Here is a 12,929-nt window from a genome sequence, read left to right on the forward strand (position 1 = left end):
CTTGGCCTCCCAAAGTGCTGGGATTACAGGCTTGAGCCACCACGCCCGGCCCCTTCTCTTTCTTTCTTCTCTCTTTCTCTCTCTCTCCCCCCATCTCTTTCTTTTACCACATAAGCCTCAGTACTCATGAGAGTTCCATGGAGACAGAACTCCATCCTTCTTCTATACACACATTTGGCATGTTTGAGGCAATTTTAGGGGTCATTTATCCTATCCCACCTTCTATAAGAGGAAAACGAGGCACTACAAAGTTGATGACTGGCCCTAGTGCAGGCTTATAGGGGAAATGGGACCAGAACTTGGGTCTCCCGATCCTCCTAATGGTTCTCCTTCCTCTGCACCCTTCAACCTTCTTGCATGTACAGGGATGTGTGTGTGTGAGTGTGTGTGCACGTGCATATGTGTATGTGTTTATGTGGATTTTGAACCATTTGAAAGTGAGCTAAAGATATCATGCCCTCTGCCCCGTAAATTCTTTGGTGTGTATATCCAAGGAACAAGGATACCCCTTTCCATAACCATAGTAGTTACCAAATCAGCACATTTAAAAAGGATACAACACTACTATTCAATCCACACACTGTATTTAAATTTTGCCATATTGTTATCCTTTGTTGTTATGTTTTGTTTCTTCAGTGTGCTTTAATTTTGGCCACTTCCTCAGTATTTTTTGTCTAACTTAACCTTGGCATTTTCAAGGTGTGCAGACCACTTCATCATTTTACAGCATATTTGTCCGTTTGGCTCTGGTCATTGGAGTATCTAAATAAATAATGAGAAGTCCTGGTCCCAGGTATAATGGAGGGAGCACATTTCACTCATCTCACTCACTGGTTGTGGCTATAAAACCTGAACATAAGGCACAGGGCAGCTGTGAGGACTCTGAAAAGTGACTCAAAAAACAACCAGAATGTAAAGTGCCAAAGTTAGTGGTGAATTTACTACTTTTTTCTCTGTTCCTTCTACCCCTTGGCCTTGGATGCATAGTTACAGAAGTGCATGTCAGAATAGTGTGCAGTACTGGCTTTGTTGCTGGAAGACTTAAAACAGTACTTGAGGGAGCTGGAAATTCCTGGGAGATTATGGAGAGAGAGGCGCCCAGGAGAGTGGTTGCACAGTTGACATGGGTCTGATGTAATAAGCACGGGGGATGCTGAGAGCAGAGCAGGAGACAGATCACTGCCCAGGCCTGGACCAGCTGCTAGGGGCACATGCCTGTGATAGATGTAAAGAACACTGCCAAGGCTTTTTGTTTCTTTGACTTAAAAAAAATTAATTAGTAGACTTTATTTGTTAGAGCAGTTTTAAGTTTGCAGAAAATTGAATAGATAATACCAAGTTCCCATAGGACCCCACTTCCCCTACTCATGGTTTCCATTATTATTATCATCTTGTATTGGTGTGGGACATTTATTATAATTGATGAGCCAATGCTGATACGTTATTATTAGCTAAGGGCCATGGTTTACATACATTAGGATTCATTCTTTGTGTTGTACATTCTACGGGTTTTGATAAATGCATGCTACATATCAAACATTACAGTACCATACAGAATACTTACACTGCTCTAAAAATCCCTCATGCTGAACTACTCATCCCTCCCTGAACCTCAAAGTCCTCACAACCACTGATCTTTTTACTGTCTCTATAGTTTTATCTTTTCCAGAATGTTTCATAGTTGGAATCCTATAATATATAGTCTTTTCTTTTTGGCTTATTTTACATAGCAACATTCATTTAAGGTTCTTTCTGTCTTTTTGTGGCTTTATAGCTCATTGCTTTTAATTCCTGAATAACGTTCCAAATCTACCACAGTTTGTTTATTCATTCATCAGTTGAGAGATATCTTGCTTGATCCCAGCTTTTGGCAATAATGAATAAAGCTGATATAAACATGAATATGCAGATTTTTATGGATGTAAGTTTTCAACTCATTTTAGAAAACAGGAAAGAAATTGCTGGATAGTATGGTAAGAATAAGTCTAATTTTATAAGAAATTGCCAAACTGTCTTCCGAAGTAGCTGTGAAATTTTGCATTTCCACCAGGAATGAAGGAGAAAGTTCTTGTTGCTCCATGTCATCACCATCGCTTGGTATTGTTTTGTTTTGTTTTTTTTGTATTTTTTTGTCATTCTAACTAGTGTGTAGTGGTATTCCATTGTTTTTCTCATTGTCAACTCCTTAATGTCATGATGTTAAACTTCTTTTAATATATTTACTTGCCACATGTATCTTCTTTGGTGAGCTGCCTGTTCAGATCTTTTACCCATTTTTCAATTGGTTGTTCATTTCCTTCTTTTTGAGTTTTAAGATTTCCTTATTTATTTTGAATACAATTCCTTTATTGGATAAGTGTTTTACAAGTATTTCCTGTAAGTCTTTGGCTTGTTTTTAAATTTTTAAATAGCAGAGCAGAAGTTTTAAATTTTAATGAAATTTAACATCAGTTTTTCATGGATTATGCTTTTGGTGTTGTAGCTAAAAGCTCATCAACAAACCCAAGGTCAGCTATATTTTCTCCTATGTTATCTTCTAAAAGTTTTATAGTTTGGATTTCATATTTAGGTCTATGGTCCATTTTGAATCAATTTTGTGAAGTTGTAAACTTTGTGTCTAGATTTTGTCGTATGTGAAATTACAGTTGTTACAGCTCCATTTGTTGAAAAACTATCATTTCTCCATTGAATTGCACTGCAAAGTTTTGAAAAGTGAATTGAGATTAGAACCACAGCTCTCAGGAGGTAAGTTGGAACATGTTGCTTAATTTAATCAGGTCAATTTGCCACTAAAACAAAAATATTAACATTCTTTATGGAATTAAAGCAAGATCCTGATTTTTGTAACACAAGAAATAAAATGTCTAAGATTCACTTCAAAATTACTCATCATATGAAAAATGAGGAAAATCTATGCTTGCAAGGGTAGGCAGTCAACAGATGACAACACACAGATGCTGGAACTGCCTGACAAAGGTTTTAAAGCAGCTACTCTAAAAATGCCCCAAGAAGAAATTGTGAACACTGTTGAAATAAGGGCAAAAATAGAAAGTCTCAGCAAACAAATAGAAGCTGTAAGAAGACCTAAACTCAATAAAAGGGCTTAATAGCAGTAAGGAGAAGAAAGAGAAAAGTCGGTAAAATTGAAGATAGACAAAAAAGATTATCTAATCTGAACAACATAGAAAATTTGAGAGAAGAAAAAAAAGAGAACCTCATGGGCTGTGGGACAATAATGAAAAGTCTAATATTCATGTCATCTGACTCAAAAAAGACAGGAGAAAGAGTCTGGTGTAGAAAAATATTTGAAAAAACAATGAGTGAAAACTTTTCACATTGGTAAAAGAGACAAATGTAAAAATTGAAGAAGCTGAGCAAACCCAACACATGATAAACCCAAATAAATCAATGCCCAGATACCTTGTAGTTAAAGTTCTAAATATAAAAGACAAAGGAAAACCTGGAAAACAGCCAGGGCAAAATGATGCATTAAGTACTGGGATACTTGAGAAATCATGAAGACCAGAAGGAAGTGATACAAGTTTTCAAATGCTGAAAGAAAAGTATTATCAAACCGAGATTTTATATTCAACAAAAAATTCCTCCAGGAATGAAGGATTACCAAAGATACAGTCAAATGAAGGAAAACTCAGAGAGTTTATTGCCATCAGATCTGTGCTAAAAGAATTGCTTAAAAAATTCTTCAGACAGAAGGGAAATGATAAGAAATGGAACTTGGAACTTCAAAAATAAAAGAAGATAAACAGAAATAGCTACGTAAATATAGTAGACTATTTTTCTCCTTTTGAGTTCTTTTTTCCTTTTTTCTATTTGTGTAAATTTAGGGAGTACAAGCACAGTTTTGTTACATGGATATTTTGCATAGTGGTAAAGCCTGAGCCAAACAGTGTCATTTGTACCCCTTAAGTAATTTCTCATCTCTCACCCTCTTCCTACTCTTCCTGCCTTCCAAGTATTCAATATTTATTATTCCACACTCTATGTCCATGTGTACACCTTTTTTTAGGCCCCATTTATAAGTGAAAACATGTGGTAGTATATAAATATATTCCATGGAATGCTACTCAGCCATAAAAAAGAGTGAAATCATGTCTTTTGCAGCAACATGGGTGGAACTAGAGAACATTATCTTAAATCAAATAACAGAAAGTCAAATACTACCACATGTTCTCACTTATAAGGAGAGCAGAGGAAGACAGATTACCCCAAGAATCTAGGATATGGGTGTAAAAGGAAGGATGGAATCTTCACCTCCAAAATGCAACATCACCTTGTTTTATCTAAGTTATCTAGTTTACCAGCGTGGAGTTATTTGTAGTATGTGATAGTACAGTATAGTATACATTTTCCCCCTTTTAGTATCTAAATGGTTTATAATGATTTCCCCTCTTTCATTCTTGGTGTAATCTGTCTTCCTCTACTCTCCTGACACGTACTTTGGGCCGATCCCACCTCCAGGTGCAGAATGTGGATGGCATTTCCTATGGGCCAATCTGAGCATTGCTTTCACTTGGCTGTCCTGATTGCTTTGAATGGAAAGAGGAAGGCGAATCAGGCAGACACAAAGCATTTTGCTGAGATTGCTGACACTATATAAACCCTGCACTCTCAGGGAGCAGTAGAAATCTTGAGAATGGATCCATCAGAGTGTAAGGCAGATGTGAAACATGGAGAAACCAACTTCTAATGACAGCTTGGAGCATCTGGATCTAGTCCCAGACTTTTTAGCTATGTGAGTCAATACTGTCATTATTTTTTCTCTTTACTTTTTAATTAAATCAGTGAATTGCATTTTCAGTTCATAGCAACCACCAGTCTTAAGCGATATGATAGCCTATGCTTTGTTTTGTTGAATGTATAAGTCTCTCAATGTTGGTATTAGAATCCATTATTTTCCACCTGTAGTGGTTAGATTGTACTAATGATGTGTAGTCCATAGTCTTACATCTGCTACTATTTTTATGGATAAAAGGCTTTACAACCTTTTAAAGGAGTAGTATCCGTTCTTCCATTTTGTTTAAAAACAGAACAAATATATAAAAACAGATAATGGTATGAGTACTGCAGTTGAAATGCAATTAGGGATTCTTGAGCCTACTTGGTCTTTATACCTCTTTCCCTGTTCTCCATCCCTATGTGGCATCACAAGAAATTTTAAAGCCTGTAAAATATGGAACATAAAACACTGTTCTGTCATTTATCATACAAACAGGGTCACTTTTGAGAATAAAAGAAGACATTCTTAATAAATATATTCTGGGGAAAAGGCTTAAACAGGGGTGATACCAAGAAAATTGGGACACGTGGTCATCCTGGTTCTATACCACAAGAGTTGAAATGAGAGGAAAGTATGGTTAAGTCAGAAGAAATGGATTCCGGCCCCATTTCTACCATCCACTAGCTGTGTATTCTTAAAAAGTTACTCAACCTCTCTGAGCTTCAGTTGTCTTCATTAGTGTCAGAGAGAATAGTGATTACTACCTCACTGGAGGTTGTTGTAGGGTCATAGTTATGAAAGATTATAGTTATGAAAGTGCTTTGTCAACCATAAGACACAATGTTACTAGTGGCTTTTATTGTATGAAATAACCGATCCAATTATGATTACTCTAACAATGTGGTTGTACTTAACTTTACACAATAGATGAATTCTCAGAAAAAAAGTTGAGTATGAATGGTTTTGTAAATTGCCTCTTACTTAAAAAGCTCACTGAGAATTGTCTGAGAAATTCTTCTATAAGTTCAGAATTATTTTGTAGAATAAAAAGTTACCACATGCTTATATCTTATATATCAGAATTTGCTTTTAAGCAAAACATATCTCTAATGTCTTCAAGGATTTGTCTCTCCAGCTAAATGTGGAGAATGAGGTATTTTATAAATGTTAGGTTACCTGGCCAGGATGCAAGCTGGGACTAGGGTTGGAGGAGGAGGCCCTCTTCGGGACCCAATATGGCCATGAAAAAAAAAAAAGACGACATAAATTCTTGCAAAGCAGGACCCTGTCGGTTTAATTTATTTCACATTTGCCCTGGAAGCACGAGGCTCCAGTGGGCTAATGAGTACGAGATGCTGTTGCAGACAAGAGGCAACCTACGCATGCTGCTTGTATGACTGGCACCAAAATAGGCTTCCTCAGTTGGTGAACTGTCAGGTTTCCAATTCTTTCGATGTGTCTGTAGCCTTGGTCTGGCCAGGCCTGCCTTGTACTCCTGGATAGATATTTAGGAAATGTGTCCTATCCCCATCAGCACAGTCATGCACCGGTCTTCTTTTCCCATATGTGTGTGCTGCCATCTGGGACAACTTAGCCATTGTCTGTTAGGGCCTTTGATGCTTGATTATAGGGAAAGAGGAAAACATCAGCTACAATAGAGCAATCTGTTCTGTTTGGGACATCAGTACAATCTTTTATCCTCTTTTTCTTTTTTTCAATGCACATATTTTTGATCACCTTCACATAGGGATGAATATTGGTAATGGAATGTATTCTAGAATTCTTTCTCTTGAAAGGAATGAACCTCTCCACTTACCCTTGTTCATAAAATAGTTTTGCAAACATGATCTTGCTGATAAAACACTGATTCCAGTTCTCTTGTTCTCTTCTTGCTTACTGACTGCCCAAAGAATCTAAGATTTCAAAGCATAAATGCTGATAACATAGTTTTTCCATTGCTTTAGCTCTGTATTTCCACAGAATTTGTTTATTGTTTTCAGTGGTAAAACTTTCATCTTCAACAATAGCTAGATTAATTTAAAAACATCTTTACAGTGGTATATTGTAATAGATATTAGCAAATTTCCTGCAGAAATGTTGTTGTATTCAGATAGAACCAAATTTATACTGTACTATTAAGTGTATGTGTTAAGTAGGGGGCGACTAAGTTCCAAGGTCATATATACTTTGTAATTTTATTTTGGTAGAGAAATAATAAATAAAGTGATGTACACCAAATAATTACAAATCATGGTCTCTGTGGGATAGAGCCACAAAATGCTTTTCTTTCTTTCCCTTCTTCTTTTTTGTTCTCCTTCTCCTCTCCTTCTGTTTGCTTATTTGCATTTTTGAATTATTTTATAATAAAATTGCATGACATTTATAATAAATCCCACTCTATAAAATAAGTTTAAAAGCATAAAGGAAAGTTTAACAGTCTATGAACTTAATCTCCACCCAGAAATGGAGTGCTGTGGTAGGGCCCAGTCAAGATGACAATGGCAATGGGAAGCTGGAGTGACAGATGGCACACGATGGCAAACAGCCCATACACGTTAGTGCTTTCTGTGGAAAATAATTTTGTATAACTATGAATATCTTTTATAATTTAGGAATTTCTACATTGTTAAATCAGGATAGCCAGTACAGCAGAGATACAGGTATCCAATATCCCTTTCATCCTTCTTCCTTTAGTAATAGTTTATCTGAGTGTATACTGAGTGCGGTCCCTCGTCCAGAGGAACCTTTAAAGTGCTGGTGGCCACATGCTAAACTTACAGTCAGAGGTATGTGAATGGCGATGGTGGATATCACCTCTCAGTCATGCGCCTATCTTTCCTTCTGTCCCTTGTGCTCTGCATGTGGCAGTGGGTGCTGAAGTAGCCACATGAGACCAGGAGGTGCAATTGAGAACAGCAAAGAGAGAACTAAGGAAGTTGAGTCCTTGATGCTGTTGAGCCACCACATCAGTTCAGAATTGCCTAAGCCTATGTATTTAAGCAAGCGAGAAAGAAATCTTATCTTGTTTAAGTCACCATTGGTACGGGTTTTTTTTTGTTATAACCATTGAAACTATATCCTAATAATAGTATATTAGTATAATTTTACAATGTATAATATAATTTTATAACAATATGTAGATAGACATGTAAATATATGGATGGATGGATCTATAGATAGATTGATGAATGAAGGGAAAGGTGGATGGATAGATGAATGAATGGATGAATGGGTGGGTGGATGGATGGATAGATGGATGACAGATGAATGAATGGTGGATGAATGGATGGATGAATGGATAGATGAATGGATGATTAGATAGATGGATGAATGGATAGATGGATGGTGATATGGTTTGACTGTGTCCTCACACAAATCTCAACTTGAATTGTTTCTCCCAGAATTCCCACATGTTGTGGGAGGGACCCGGGGGAGGTAACTGAATCATGGGGGCCAGTCTTTTCCTTGCTATTCTTGTGGTAGTGAATAAGTCTCACGAGATCCTATGGATTTATCAGGGGTTTCTGCTTCTGTTTTGTCCTCATTTTTCTCTTGCCGCTGCCACATAAGAAGTGCCTTTTGCCTCCTGCCTATAGCCCTCTGGAAATGTAAGTCCAATTAAAGCTCTTTTTATTCCCAGTTTTGGGTATGTCTTTATCAGCACTGTGAAAATGAACTGATACAGATGGATAGAATGGGTGGACTCAATCTTGTGACCTTTCCTTTTCTTCACCACGTTTTTCTACCCACTGCAGGAAGAGCCCACCTCACTTCTCAGTCTAAGAGAGTGGCAAGCACTGCTGGGCTCTTTCCACACCTGTAGTGCCTCAGTTTTCTGAGACATAGGTTGTGTGTTTCTAATCTGGCAAATACTTGAAAGAAAAAAAATCCTTTTTAAAGCCATTGTAAACAGATATTACTTTAATTTCAGCAATTTGCCTTGGTAAAATTTGGGAATTGAAATGTAAATAACTGGTTATGTACAAATCGACTGCTTTGAGGGCCAAACCTGTATACCTGGTAGCCTGCACGGATTCCATGAGGGTTATTTCCTCTGCCAGTCCAAGTGCACAGCACAGGGCAGAGCATTATGAACACATAAAAAGAAGGGAAAAGTCTGAGAGAGGGAAACTGAACAGTGAAGATGCAGAGGAGTAAGAGAGTCCTGGGAGCAAGTAACCAGAGAGGGAGTTGAGGCAGCACTCAGCCTAGAGGGCATGATAGACCAAAGCATAGAGTTAGGAAGTGTTGAACACTGGAGGCTGTGACAGTGAGGGCAGCTGACTTGGCTAAAGGAAGAGTTTATGTAGGAAGTGCAAGGAAAAGTCCCTAGAAGGCTGAAGGCAGGTATTGAGCCACCACGGATAGACAGAGGATGCCATCTGAATATTATTTCTTCTCTACATCAGGACTGTAGCTCTGTTAAGTAGATTCCAAACCTCTTGTTTTCATGCAGATGTCTGTTTGGAATTGTGATAGAACATGAGGCCATAAAATTCTAGGTGCAGTGTTCTAAAATCCTCAAGACAGACTAAGCTTTGCATACATGGTGTCAAAACAGGCAGGTCAAACCACTTTATTGCTTGCATAGCAGACCCCTTCCCGGCCAGGAAGCAAAAATCATAAGCTGTTTTTCTATTCCTTTTCCTGCATAGCATGGTGACTGGAGTTCTAGCTCTCATTTAAGTTCCTCCTACTTCAGTGGTGGAATCCAAGTAATTGATCCAGTATCATCTATCACCACCCTTCTTGTCGTTGTGGTCTGCCAGGTTGTTGAGGGTGTGTCACATCATCCCAAAGACTGTGGTCCCAGACCTGCTGTGCAGAGGCTCCAAAACCGTGCTCTAACTGGGCTTGCACTAGATTGCTAAAGGGGCTTTCTCTCCCTCACTGCAGAATATGCTGCTTCCTTTTTCCTCCTTCCTTCTGACCGACAAAGTAAGCCCCTTTCTGATCATTAAATGGCTCTGTTAAATTACACCCTTTAGGGCATTTTGGTTTTGCTGGATGAGGGAGCAGGGGTAGTCTTCACCTTTTCTCTCTTTCCACATAATGGCAAGGGCAGTTCCTCAATGTCCTGAAGCCTCTACTGACATTTGGACCCTAGGTCCCTTCTCTCTAGATTGAGCAACAGATGTGACCTATGTTTTGTAGGGTTTCGCCATGCACATAATGTACTAATCTTGCTTACACAAAACCACATTTGTATTTGTGTAATTTTTGTTTGGTTGGCTCAGTAGGCATCGTATCACTTGTTGCGGGGTGTTGGGGAGGGTGCTTGTTGATGTATAGATAGTGAGGTTCCATCACCAGTGTTTCTGGTTCAGAAGGTCTGGGGTAGAGCCTGAGAATTTGCATTTCTAACAAGTTCCTGGGTGAACTGCAGAACTGCATTTTAAGAACAACTGTTCTGGAGCACCCTTGCCTTAATAATGCTGCAGAGACTTCCTGGGTCGGTCCTGGTATCTTGTGGCTCCTCTTCTGCTGTGTCGATTTTTGAACAGCATGCGGAGGAAAGATGCCCTCTCCAGGGTGTGGTGAGGAGTGAGGACAATGTGAGCATGTCTGAGCTCTAGTGGGCATGGGTGATTCAGCGAGGACTGACTGGACAACAGTGTCCCTTCCTGAGAGCATCCCAGCAGGCCAGGCAGCAGAGCTATTAAATAAAAATCCGTAGGAAACATTGACATTGGATCCCTCCTGAATGTTTGTTCTACAAATGTGGAATGTTTGTCTCATCCAGAAACCTCAAAATTACTTTGCCATTAACACCTGTGTGAGTGGCAGGCTTTGCATCATTAAGATTGCCGGAGGAAAACGCTGCCTCGCCTTGGTTGAAGGAAGCATTAAAAATTAATGAGGTATCAGTACTCACAGTTTGATAAACTACGAAACACCTTCCTTATGCTTCCGCTTTTTCAGTTGCCTAAACTTCTGATACCTCTATATCAGACATTTTAGAAGACCAAATGTCAACTGTAGAGCTATGAACGTCAACAGAAAAATGAAAAAGAGAAAAAAAATTGCATTTTCTTTTGCAGAGGATTGGGGAAATACAATGACATATTTTATATTTTTTATTTGAAGGGTCATGTGGTTCAGACCACACATGGGTGTCTGCACTTTCTGCTTATACCAAGTGAATCAGATGGGATGGTAAGAGTAATTTGTTGGAATGTTTTGGCAACAGTGAGGGTTACAGGCAGATGACCTGGGAGCTGGTCTCCGCTGTTTACTCCTCTGGCTCTGAGATGCCTTCAGGAAAGTTCTGTGTTGTGACACTGACAGCTTGCCTCTAGAATGCTGTGACATGCCACCTGGAAGCTTTGTAGGTCTGAAAATATTCACAACGTGTGCACGTTCAGCATTAGACTGTATGTGGCCATTCTCTCTGTCATAAGGGAGTATATGCAAAAAACCCTCAGACGTCTGTTCTGCTCTGTGGTCTTGTCTGGGACAATTTTGATGAGCTGGCAGCCTAGGACCAGTAATATTTTCTTGATTCTTATTTATAGCTGAAAGCTCTTTATAAGTGCTCTTCAGGGGTATGTTTTCAATGTTCTTGGTCAGTTGGTAAATGTTACAATAATAATATCTCTTTTGAATTTGTAACTATTATGCATTATATGTGGCTGCTATGAAGATGGATACTAATTATTGTTCTCAGATATTTTCAAATATGAGCTCATTTACTCCTCAAGGCAATCTAATGAAGTCAGTGCCATTTTTATCACCATTTTACAGACGAGGAAACTGAGGAACTGTCTGTAACTTGCCCAAGGTCACACAGCTGGTAAGTGGTGTACCCAAGGCTAGAACCCATGCTCTTAACTACATGAAACTACTGATGGCTTTTCTGATGAGCTTTGACTTATAGAAGCCACTTGCATCTACTCACAAGCTTGTTATTGAACCCATTGGGGTCAAAAGCACTTGTATGTTTCTGAACAGAGAGGTGAAGTGAGTGGGCTCATCTTAAAAGCTTGTTTTCATTGCTTTAGAATCAAGTACAAATGCTTTAGTAAAACCTTCTAGGACTTTTCTCAACTTTTCTGAGGTTCTCTCCCAAGCCTCCCTCCCTGACCACATAAGCCTGCCCAAAGCATGCTGGGGACATGATGCTCTACACCACTGCTCCTAGGTCTCTTCATCTAGTGCTGGCTCCTGTCTCGCACTCTCCTTGCACACCTTTGCTGGGGTGAATTATGTTCTAGAGCATCCCAATTTGAGTGTCAGATTTGATTACACATACATTGAGATAATGGTCCCTGAACCCTGGGCAACCGGGCATGTTCTGGGGTTGCTGGAGCCCTTGTTCTGGCCACTTCCAGCCATATAAACATACGTTTTTCTTTGCTGAGGAACTGATCTGCTTGACTGCCACATCTGGGCTCTGTCAAAGACCATCAGCAAACAGAAGAGAGAGATGGGGCATTTCTTCCTCCACTCCCTCCCTGCCTTGGGATCACAGTTCCAGTAGCAGCTACACCCTTCCCTTCTGGTGGGTGCTCCCCCCTGCAGCCCTCTTCCTTAGCTCCTAGTGTCTCCTAGGGCAGTAATAGCTTCAAATCACTCCAAGCTGCTGTTCGTCTCTGGGGGCCTCCCAACCCTTGTTGGTTCACTCTGCCTATATTCTGTCTGCTGCCCCTTGGACAGTGTTTCTACATTTGAACCATATGGGTGAATTCCATATTCTTCTGGGACCCTGACTGATGAAACTCCTTCCTCCCAAACTATGTCTGAGCTTTGTCCTCCAATTCACAAATGGCCACTAGCAGATTTTCCTATTCAGCTCACATAGCCTAGGTCCCCACTTATTGAATGGAACACAAGATACCCTTTAAATCATTTGAATCACAATGCAGACTTAAGAGTTCATCAAATTCTTGGGAAGGGGCAATGTTGGATTCCTTCTCCTCCACTTTCCCACCATACTCCCTTTGTGGCAGATCACAGGCATGTGTACAGTATAGTGCAGATTCTCCCTTTATCTGAAACACAACCCAGGGGCCTGGGTCTTGTTTTACTTCCCGTAATGTCCATGTGGTGATTGATGCACTTGTCTTCGCTGGTAATCTATCACCTCCACTAGAGGAGAATGGGTATCTCTAGGGCTAGTTCAAAATAAGTACTTCTTAAGTGAAGGAAGGAAGGAAGAAAGGAAGGAAAGAAGGAAGGAAGGAAGGAAGGA

At 39.5% G+C, this 12,929-nt stretch overlaps 1 long non-coding RNA gene across 1 annotated transcript in view; it reads left to right on the forward strand.

Annotated features, from left to right (window-relative positions):
* Nucleotides 1-4,559: 4,559 nt before the first annotated feature.
* LOC105527078 overlaps nucleotides 4,560-12,929 on the forward strand; it is a 20,578-nt gene continuing 12,208 nt past the window's right edge. Inside the window, exon 1 of the long non-coding RNA XR_001004192.1 lies at nucleotides 4,560-4,753. This is a non-coding gene — a long non-coding RNA (uncharacterized LOC105527078). The remainder of the gene's footprint in view (nucleotides 4,754-12,929) is intronic.

The sequence above is a fragment of the Colobus angolensis genome, unplaced genomic scaffold (assembly GCF_000951035.1).
Source record: "Colobus angolensis palliatus isolate OR3802 unplaced genomic scaffold, Cang.pa_1.0 Scaffold117, whole genome shotgun sequence".
NCBI classification, from domain to species: Eukaryota; Metazoa; Chordata; class Mammalia; order Primates; family Cercopithecidae; genus Colobus; species Colobus angolensis.